Raw genomic sequence first — 10,912 nt, 5'->3', positions numbered from 1 at the left:
TCCAGCTGCTTCTCGTGTCTGTTTTCCCGCCACGGACTCAACACTGGCGACGAAGGTGGGATGCCTTGCACTACCAGGAAAGGAAAAAGTGTAAGCTTACCCAAGGAGTCCTGAGCGGCGGAAGAGGAATGGCGTCGACTCGGCAGCTGCCCGCCAATCCGGTGCACATTCGGGGGTAGGCTGGCTAATAGACCCGTCTCCTGAAGATCCGAAGATGGCGAAAATCGGAAGGCTTTCGGAATTTGACGTCTCACATCCAGAGCGGTGGGAGTCCTACGTATCCAGAATGGAGAACTACTTCAAGGCAAACCAAGTGAGGGAAGATAGCTTGAAGGCGGCCACCCTGCTTTGCGTTTGTGGCCAAGACGCCTTCGAAATCGCAGAAAACCTTGCAGCACCTGTCCCAGTAGAGTCTGTAAGCTACGCAGACCTGAAGAAGCTGCTGAAGGAGCACTTCAACCCCAAGGTGTCCGTTATCTCATGGCGCCACACCTTCGAACAAAGGGATCAATGGTCCGGTGAGTCAGCCAAGGAATACATCGCCGCATTACGGAAGGCCGCCAAGCCCTGCGAGTTCAAGGACCTCGAGGAACGACTGAGAGACCGATTCGTGTGCGGGTTAAGGCATCGCGAGCTACAACAGAGACTTTTCGCAAAGGAAGAATTATCCTTCCAAGACGCCTTAAGGGAAGTCACCGCAGAAGAAGCAGCAGGCGGCGCCGTCAAAAACATGCGGCCGATCAGAAACAGTGCAGAGGGTGCGTCCGTGCACCAGGAAGACGTCCGACGAAACTCCGAGGAGGATCCGGACGAGGAAGTCGACCGTCTACACCCCGCGAAGGAAGAGAACCAGAAGGGAAGCTCTTCGGCTCCGCTCAAGTGCATCGGCTGTGGAGGTCGCCACAGGAGAACCGACTGCAAGTTCCGCTCCGCTACCTGCCGGGCATGCGGTAAACAAGGGCACATTGCAGCTGTGTGCCTGGGCCGACGAAAGGCACAACCCCAAGAAGAACGCCTGAAGGGTACCAGATTCCCCAGCCAGAATAGGGTAGGTTTTTGCGCTTCGCGAAGAAGCATCTGTAGAACAGGCACACACAAGCCCATGAAGAAAAAGCTGTCACTCAACGTGAAGCTACAAGGGGTTCCATTATCTATGGAACTAGACACAGGGTCTGCCCTGTCCATCATTTCATTGCATACATTTAGGAAGATTTGTTCCAGAAGTGGGTCTAAGGCCAAGTTAAGGCCTTCTGATATTGTATTAACAGATTTTCAGAACTCAAGAGTGTGTGTTAAGGGGGAGGCCACCCTTAACGTGCAATACAAGAGTTTTGAAGGTCCACTAGACTTATTAGTAGTAGGGGGTGAACGAACGAGTCTCATAGGACTCGATTGGTTTGAGGCCCTGGGGATACACGTCACAGGACTCAACAGCTTACAAACACTCGACCTACAGGAAGTCTGCAAAGAATTTGCAGATGTTTTCAGCCCCCAGCTGGGCACATTCAAAGGACCACCTGTGTCCTTAAAGCTAGACCCCACTGTCACTCCCATTAGGATTAAAGCAAGAAGGGTCCCTTTTGCTTTAAAAAGTAAGATTGACACTGAACTAGACAAACTAATCCAACAGGGAATCCTAGAACCTGTTGATTCCAGCCCGTGGGAGACCCCCATTGTCACGCCTCTAAAGGCAAATGGGGACATTCGCATTTGTGCTGATTACAAATGCACACTCAATAAGGCATTGCAGCAACATGCCTATCCTGTTCCTGTGGTCAGTCACATCCTGGCCTCTCTCAAGGGGGGGCGTGTTTTTGCAAAGCTTGACCTAGCTCAAGCATATCAACAGCTGCCTGTTGATGATGATGCTGCCATAGCTCATGCTGAGCTCAGACCATTGTGACCCACAGGGGAGCCTTTAAAGTAAAAAGGCTACAGTTTGGAGTAAATGTCGCTCCTGGGATTTTCCAAAGCGTAATGGAAAACACACTACGAGGTATACCAGGGGTCTGCCCCTACTTTGACGATGTCTTGATTGCAGGAGACTCCACACACATTCTAGCTGAAAGGCTTAGGGCTGTCCTGTTAAGATTCAGGAAATCAGGCCTCAAGCTCAGAAAAGACAAATGCCAGATTGGGGTGCCTTCTACTGAATTTCTGGGATTCAAAATTGATGCTGCTGGGATTCATCCTGCTGAATCCAAACTAACTGCTATTTTAGAAGCACCCAGGCCAAAGTCTAAGGCCGAACTTCAGGCCTTCCTAGGCCTCCTGAATTTCTACAATTCTTTTCTTCCACATAAAGCTAGTGTAGCTGAGCCTCTTCACAGGCTACTAGACAAACAAGCTGTGTGGCTGTGGTCACAAGCAAAGGGAAGGGCAAGAGCTACTGCCCATCTCCACTGAGGGAGCCACAAACGGCTCGTCCCAAGGTTCTGCAATTGCTCCGAAAAGAAAGTCATGGAGCTTACCCACACAACAGGCACTCACGCCTACTCCAGCCAGGGAGTCACCCCGGGGGCATACTCACTTTCCACACACATCACACAGCACTCCAGCAACGGAGGATACCCGGGGGCATCCCAACAAATCATTCCCCGCAAGAGAGCTGGCACACAATTCCCAAGGTTGGCCTGACCTTACCCCAAATCCTACAGGGGGTCAAACATACACAGAGTTAGTCGAGGAACCAAGTCCCGACTACAACACCCCTAGCACAAATCAGGGAACACCTGAGTTTTGGGAAAGTACAGAAACCCACACGAGCCCAAACACAGAATGGGGTTCAGGGAATGGACAGCCTCCTGACAGGTCTTGGACTGACCTAGGAGGTTCTACAGAGACGCCCAGCAGCGGCTATCACTTCAAGGGGCCTGAGGGTCTACAGCTAGGTAGGTCAACCAGGTCACAAAGTAACAGAAGCCCTGGCCTGACGAGCCCGGTGGGCAAGCAAGCAGGCCAGGCATCGGGGCACAGTCCTTGGAAGACACCAGGGCACAATAGAGAGAACAGGCTCACGCCTCCCTCCAGTCAGGGGACTTATGCCAGTAATCCAGAGCTAAGAAGGTCACAGAGAGCAAAGAAATCTCCCAAGTACCTAGAAGACTACATAACATTGCTGGCAAAGCAAAAGCCAGTAAACAGTGGGAACATTGGGGAGCAAAATGTCGTATAAAATAAATGTTGTATGTTGGTAGTAGTTTTAGCCCGGGGGAAAGGGGTGTTATGTCCCGAGCCTTTGCAAACGGCTCGGGCGTTTGCAGGCAGTCCCGGGCAGGTGCAAAGCTGCCCGGGACCAGACAGGCTATCGCCAGCGCCGTGCGCATGCGCGGGTGCTGGCGCAGGAAAAGTAACCCATTTACCCGGGAGTTGCCTATATAAGAGGCTGCGAGGCGTTTGGGCGAGGCTGAAGCCATCTTCCTGTAAGCTGAACGCTGAATAAATGAAACTGAGAACTCCAGCTGCTTCTCGTGTCTGTTTTCCCGCCACGGACTCAACAGGTATGTTTACATAAAAAGAGATTCACTGATTCACATACCCCATCAAACAATTTCTACAAGATGCTAAGACTTAAATGAAGATTTATAAACTACAATGACTGGCTTTTCACAATATACTATAAAAAGAAATTACATTATAGCACAGTGGATTGTGAACTAGGGTAGTGACTGCACAAAGGAGCTTAAAGCCAAACAGGGAAAAGCAAGATTCAAGAAATAAATTGCATAAAAGTACCAATTCATTATGTAGAAATTGATTGAAGTAAGGAAAATATCTTTCTAAGTTCACACAGTTGCCTTGAATTCATCCAGCAAGTTCCTTTTTCCATTCTCTCAAGAATTTTGGATGATAGATTTTCTCATTATGATTTGAGGAACAGTTGTGATTATAGGAATGAAATTAGAGAAGAAACTGTTGGAAGGTCAGCTTGGAGATAACAAGAAACATGTTATGGACCTCTTTTCTCTGGAGGAGAATGTTGTCTTCACTTACTGGACTGGACCTTGAAAACAATTGTCTATTTTTTTGTCATTTTCAGGCTTTGGATATTTGACCATGAAAAATTTAATGTTGTCAACTGTATAAGTTTATTCTGACTGTAAGGGTTAAATTTAGCCTTTATCATGCTTAGGTACAACCTGTTGACATCTCAATTTACCTACCTAGGGCTACCATACATGTGCTACAAGCCTTAGGTAGCCACTAGATAGCAGGGAAGAGATACAGAAAATTCTGTCTTTGTTGTTTTCTAGTGTTCGCTAGATATTTATGATACTTGCATGCTACAGTGAAAGCATCTTAATTAAAATGTGCACACAAAGATCACTATACAATGAAAACTAATAGGAAAGGGTAGAATTAAAATGCTACAATTTAGAATATAAATAATAGCAATAATCATAATACTCTATCAACAACCATAGATGGCACTATCTTATTCTGTGAATACACCTCAGAAAAAATCCATTTTCAGCGACTGCTGAAGGGCCATCAATGATGAGAGTAGTCTAAGAGAATGGGCAGTGATCTCCAGGGAACCATCCCAGAAAAACAGCATCTCTGGGCCTCAGTCCTGCTTACTTCATGGCAATTGGGAACAATTAGTAGGATCTTCTAAGAAGACTGAATCAGATGGGTTGATCCTTCTTGAAGCAGGCAGCCCTAAAGATAACGCCTCAAGCACTGTATATAATGCATCAAACGTTAAATCCAGCCTTTTGAATTGTAGCCAGAAGTTGCCAAGCAGGGCTCCCATCACTTCCTGATTTGGCAGCACTGCATTTTATAGCTGCTAAAAGTTTTGGGTTAAAAGTCAGTTCAGTACAGAATGCTTTGAAATAGCCTTAACAGTCTGGGGATAAGGATTATCATTGCTAGATCCTCCTGCTCTAGGAATGATATTCAAAAGTAGGCATGTTCACTTAATGTGGACATTAAAGTTATACTGTGATATAGTGCTATTGATTCTATTTTAATAGTTATATCTTTAGTTTTATAAACCACTGATTTTTTGTGGAATTGATACATAAACACTGTAAATTAATAAATGGGTTAAAAAAACTTGCTTACAAAAAAGTCTAGTGGCATACCCCATCTGTAGGTTGAGGGAAGATGTTGCTGATAAATTCTAATCTGCTCAAAGTGGAAAAATTACAAGAATATAAAAACAAACCACAACATTCAATATTTTCTACTCTTATATACTATACGTAATGTATCCATATTTGGGAACTAGTGCTCGTCTGGAAAATGGATTTTATAGAAAAAAAATAGCCATAATACAGCTTAGGTAGTTACCTCCTTTTGGACCACAGATGTATGTTCATTGTATGAAAAGAATGTTTTCCCATGCTTGAAGAAGGCATTAGTGTTTTCTTCCTAGTCATTTGTGAGGTAATATGAACAGGAATAACATCCCTGTGATCACACAGAAACTTTTGTATTCTCATGTGAAGGTTATTCCTAAGCCAATGAGAGAAGGTTTAAGGCAGGGGTAGGCAACCTTGGTTCTTTTATGACTCATGGACTTCAACTCCCAGAATTCCTGAGCCAGCTGGCTCAGGAATTCTGGGAGTTGAAGTCCACGAGTCATAAAAGAGCCAAGGTTGCCTACCCCTGGTTTAAGAGTAGGGACAGGGAGGGGGTTGAGTCTTATGTTCTTATAGAAGTCTCTTTCTGCAATGATACTGCACTGTGAGGAACAATAAAGAGAGCTTTATCAACCACCTGATCTCAGACTGAGAAAGCAATTCTGAATAAACCAGACAGCTGTATGAAAATTTTTCACTTTTTCGATTTTACTCAGATCTGTCCCATTGGAGCTGGTAAAGAGAACATTTAGCTGTCCTTGATGTAAAATTAGCCAGCTGAAGAATTCATATTTTGGTTTAAGTCCAAACTTAATCTCAAGGAGGTTTGTTTAACAGAGTTAACTGGATTTACCCTTAACTGCTTTCAACAGAGAATGTAATATGTCTGAATTCTGCAAGCAATGAAGGCTTCTATTCTGGAATGGAGCATACTTCCTGTTCGCTCCATCTGCTGCTGATTTAGGATAATTGAAAAAATTTTCAGCCCTCTTATGGAATCCAAAGAGAATATTCTCCTCCTGGAATTTAATCTCTAGGGAAATCATGAACCCAGTCTTCAAAAATCTTTTAAAGATCATTCTGTGCTAAATGATCTTTCCCCACCAATGTTATTAAAACATGACCTTTGTTTCTTGCTGAAGTTGCATAGACTTTCTTCCTCAGCACATTCACCAATCATCATATTCGTCTTAATGGAAATCCACAGGAAGCATTCAGGAGACTGGGTTAAACATATGCAAAAAGAAAAAAAAAGTAATAATACTGATACAGCTTCAGAATACCACAGATCAGAAGAATGCATTTCCTCTCCAGTAAATAATTACAGCCACTGCTTCATTTTACCCCAAAACGTATAATGAACCGCTGGACTATCTGCTTCAACATTCTTTATTACACTTTGGGGAACTAGGATGCTTAAAAATATAAAGAGCAATAGTTGTCTTTCAATGTTTGTCCCTAGTAGTCTAAATCAGAGGTTCCCAACCTTGGCAACTTTAAGACTTGTGGACTTTAACTCCCAGAATTAAGATCACAACCTGCTACTTGATAAGATAGAAAAATGTGGGTTAGACAGCATCACCACCAGATGGATTCGTAGCTGGCTGACCAGCCGTACTCAGCATGTGGTCCTCAGTGGAACTGCATCTACATGTAGTGGGGTGCCCCAGGGCTCTGTTCTGGGCCCAGTGCTCTTCAACATCTTCATCAACGATTTGGACGAGGGGATAGATGGGGAACTCATAAAATTTGCAGAAGACACCAAGCTGGCAGGAAAAGCCAACACTCCAGAAGACAGGCTTAAGATACAGGAGGACCGGGACAGACTTGAACACTGGGCACTATCTAACAAAATGAAATTCAATGGTGAAAAAAGTCAGGTTCTACATTTAGGCAAGAAAAACCAAATGTACAGATAGAGTATAGGGGATACCTTGCTCAATAGTAGTAACTGTGAGAGGGACCTCAGAGTCCTAGTGGACAATCACCTAAATATGAGCCAGCAGTGTGCTGCAGCTGCCAAAAAAGCCAACACAGTGCTAGGCTGCATTAACAGAGGGATAGAATCAAGATCATGTGAAGTATTAATACCACTTTACAATGCCTTGGTAAGGCCACACTTGGAATACTGAATCCAGTTTTGGTCACCACGATGTAAAAAAAATGTTGAGACTCTAGAAAGAGTACAGAGAAGAGCACAAAGATGATTAGGGAACTGGAGGCTAAAACATAAGGAACGGTTGCTGGAATTGGGTATGTCTAGTTTAATGAAAAGAAGAACTAGGGGTGACATGATAGCAGTATTGCAATATCTCGGGGGTTGCCACAAAGAAGAGGGATCAAGATATTGTCCAAAGCGCCTGAAGGCAGGACAAGAAGCAACGGATGGAAACTAATCAAGGAGAGAAGCAACCTAGAACTAAGGAGAAACTTCCTGACAGTTAGAACAATTAACCAGGGAACAACCTGTCTCCCAAAGCGGTGAATGCTCCAACACTTTTTAAGAACAGACTGCACAGCCATTTGTCTGAAATGATATAGGGTTTCCTGCCTGAGCAGGGGGTTGGACTAGATGATCTCCAAAGTACCTTCCAACATTACTACTACTACTACTACTACTATTTCTGGGAGTTGAAGTCCACAAGTCTTAAAGTTGCCAAGGTTGGAGACCCCTGGTCTAAATAAGGTAAGTTGCTTACAATTCAGGAGTAATATGGTGTTTTCAAGATTAGTAGCTGCTGATACTTTGATTCTACATGCATTTGTCCAGCCTGTCTTAAGGGTGCCTAAATTGAAATTCTTCATGGCATGTGATAGTCAATTTAACTGTTCTGGAAAGAAATAAGTCTTGAAAATTGGTCCTGAATCTCTCAACATTTAGTTTTATTAGATGGCCCTTAGTTTTTACATGAAAGAAGTTTATAATGTCATTATCTTGTCTCCTTTCTAAACTAAAGTTTATAATGTCATTATCTTGTCTCCTTTCTAAACTAAAGAGGTCCCAATTTCCAGTCTTCTCTGAGAGAAGAACTGGACTAGATCCTCAGTGCAGTACTGCAGGCCACTTTAGCTGACTGTGTTCAGCAGGTCAGCAGTTCAAATCTCACCGGCTCAAGGTTGACTCAGCCTTCCATCCTTCCGGGGTAGGTAAAATGAGGACCCAGATTGTTGGGGGCAATGTAAATATATATATATACATTGCTTACTGGTATACACCGCTTAGAGAGTGCTTGCACTTAAAGCGGTATATAAGTCTCATAAATAAATAAATAAATAAATTTAGGTTGTGCTTTCCAGGACTTTTCCCACTAATACAAGATCTTTTTTTGAAATGCAGTGATCAGGGTTGTATCACAGATTTACTCAAGGGCATTACTAGGATAAAAAGGGTGAGAATTTTAAAGTGATTGCAACTCCCACCTTTCATTAGCACAGAGACTATCCTTTTTTTAAAAAAACCCTGCTAGTTCAAGAAAATATTAGACTAATGCAGTATATTCCTTTACACAATATTTCTCTGTGTGTTTTAGGGAAATTAACTGTAAATTTTACATTGTTTTATTATTACAGGGAGCTCATTGTACTTCTGGTTAGTCATATTAAGTTGATATGTCATTCACACACTCATTAGTTCCTAAGACTCTCTTAAGGCTTTGATGTATGCAAATGGTGGAATGTCATTGGAAAAAATATTTATATTCATATGAGCCGTATTGATGCTTTCTAAAAATGAACAAAAATACCAGGGTGTGAGGTTGGGTCTTGCAGATACATGGCAGCAGGAATAAACCCATCAAGAGTAGGACTGTTTGTTGCTGAACAAACTTTAGTAACAAATGAGAGTTTCTAAGCAGGAAAAATTGCACACATCTTAAGGGATTTATCAGAGAGAAAAGTGCTTTTTATGGAAAGGGGAAATATTTGTTTTCAGTAACTGGTGAGTACACATTTGTTCTTTGAGAGCAATAAAACAAGCAAGATACTCCCTTCTAAAATAAATGCATTTTGGCTGCATTCAAGTGGAATTATGTGCTTAATCAAGAATACTCAGAGCCATGTTTTGTTTCGCAGGAATGTCATACTTCTATATATCAAATTCAAGTATTGTGTGTCTATCAATACTTCTCACCACAGACTCAAAGTATGGACGCCATATTTTGATGAAAATATATGGTCCTTTTGAACAACTGGAAGTCTAAAATTCCTATACAATAGAATTTAAAGATATAGAACATAACAGAATAGAATAGAATAGAGCTGGAAGGGACCTTAGAGGTCTTCTAGTCCAGCTCCCCACTTAAGCAGGAGAACCTATACCATCTCAGACAAGTGACTGTCCAGTCTCTTCTTAAAAATCTCCAGCGATGGAGCGCCCACGACCCCTGGAGGCAAGCCGTTCCAGTGGTTAACTGTCCTCACCATCAGGAAGTTTCTCCTCAATTCTAGGTTGCTTCTTCCCTTGATCAATTTCCAACCATTGTTTCTCATCCTTCCCTCTGGTGCTTTGGTGAATAACGTGACCCCCTCTTTGTGGCAGCCCCTCAAATACTGGAATACTGCTATCATCTCTCCCCTATTTCTTTTCTTTAGACTAGCCAAACCCAAGTCCTGCAGCCGTTCTTCGTATGTTTTAGTCTCCAGGCCTTCGATCATCTTAGTTGCTCTTCTCTGAATTTGCCCAATCTGTCAACATCTTTTTTGTTATATGGTGACCAAAATTGGCTGCAGTATTCCAGGGGTGGTCTTACTAGGGCTTTATAAAGTGGTACTAATACTTCGCATGATCTTGATTCTATGCCTCTGTTTATACAGGAATGTAATAGCTTTTTTGGCAGCTGCTACACACTGCTGGCTTATATTCAAGTGATCGTCCACTAGGACTCCAAGGTCCCTCTCACAGTTACTGATTTTAAGCCAGGTCTCGCCCAGTCTGTACTTTGATTTTTCCTGCCTAGATGTAAGTTTTTGCTTTTCTCCACATTGAAATTCATTTGTTGGACAGGGCCCATTGCTCAAGTTTGTCAAGATCTTTTTGGATGTCTTTCTTCTTTGAGGTGTTCAGTGTGGGAAATTCTGGTTTATTTTAAATATTTTTAAAATGGTATTTATTGCTATCTTGCTGGTCATAGATATGTTTACTACTAAAATAAAAATGAATATCAATTGCTGTTTCATATATTCTTTTTTAATATATTGCTGTTGGCTTTTTAATCCTTTAATACAAGTATAAATTGGCTGTTGTCTACAACAGAAGAAAAATCCATACCTCTCTATAAACCTGAATGAAAATAAAAACAATAAGGAAAAAAAAACAATAAGTAGAAAAAAGAAAAAAATATAATGACAAGTAATGGAGCTCACATTCTTGGAAACAAATTAAACCTTGCCCACACAAAATCATATTGGTTATATTTTCTAACATTAATTTGTGTATAAAAATGTGTGCATGTCATCAATTCAGATTTTTTTTAATTGCTACTCATGCATGATAAATCAAAAGTTCACCATTCTTTAATAGGTCTCAAATGTTTGGAATAAGATTTAACGCCACATCTTTAACACTTAACTTTGTTCCCCAACACTATATATACCACTCTGTTAATAACCTGGTGACTTTTTTTATATTTATCTAGATAATGTTGATATCCAAAGTAATGACTTCAATAAACACTTATATTTCATTTGGTCTTTTGCTATGGTATTCCCCTTAGGATCAACATCTTTTTGTAATCCATCAGTCCATCTGGTAGGAGGTAATTCAGGTGAGCATGTGGACAACTATAAAGCCACAATCATGTCACTTTTTATAATTACCTGTTATT

At 42.0% G+C, this 10,912-nt stretch overlaps 1 protein-coding gene across 2 annotated transcripts in view; it reads left to right on the top strand.

The window, feature by feature from the left end:
- DENND2B (DENN domain containing 2B) overlaps nt 1-10,912 on the top strand; it is a 155,423-nt gene that overhangs the window by 19,059 nt on the left and 125,452 nt on the right. The gene's annotated exons all lie outside the window — the stretch shown is intronic.

Source organism: Crotalus tigris, unplaced genomic scaffold (genome assembly GCF_016545835.1).
Source record: "Crotalus tigris isolate CLP2741 ecotype Arizona unplaced genomic scaffold, ASM1654583v1 scf7180000018308.1980950, whole genome shotgun sequence".
Classification (NCBI taxonomy): domain Eukaryota; kingdom Metazoa; phylum Chordata; class Lepidosauria; order Squamata; family Viperidae; genus Crotalus; species Crotalus tigris.
Note: the sequence above shows the minus strand (reverse complement) of the source record. Positions and strands in the feature narration are given on the sequence as shown.